Raw genomic sequence first — 267 nt, 5'->3', positions numbered from 1 at the left:
TCAGGCTAAGCTAAGCTAAGCTAAGCTAACAAGCAAAAAGCTAAGCTAAGCTAACAGTGTATAGCTTAGCTTTTTCTAGCTTAGCTGTCAAATAGCTTAGCTTTTTGTTAGCTTGAAAAGCTAGCTGCCAACTATGGTCGTGGGGAAACGACACCACCTAGTAGGCGCGGAGCGACCTATTGGGGAAGAATTGAGTTCTGTTGAGCCTCAGGGAGGCATAGGTCAACAGGGCCCAGCCCCGATGAGCTCCGTGCTCTTGAACACGGA

The sequence above is a fragment of the Plasmopara halstedii genome (genome assembly GCF_900000015.1).
Source record: "Plasmopara halstedii genome assembly, contig: Scaffold_1651, whole genome shotgun sequence".
Classification (NCBI taxonomy): Eukaryota; Oomycota; class Peronosporomycetes; order Peronosporales; family Peronosporaceae; genus Plasmopara; species Plasmopara halstedii.
The sequence above is the reverse complement of the archived record's forward strand: the minus strand, read 5'-3'. Positions refer to the sequence as shown.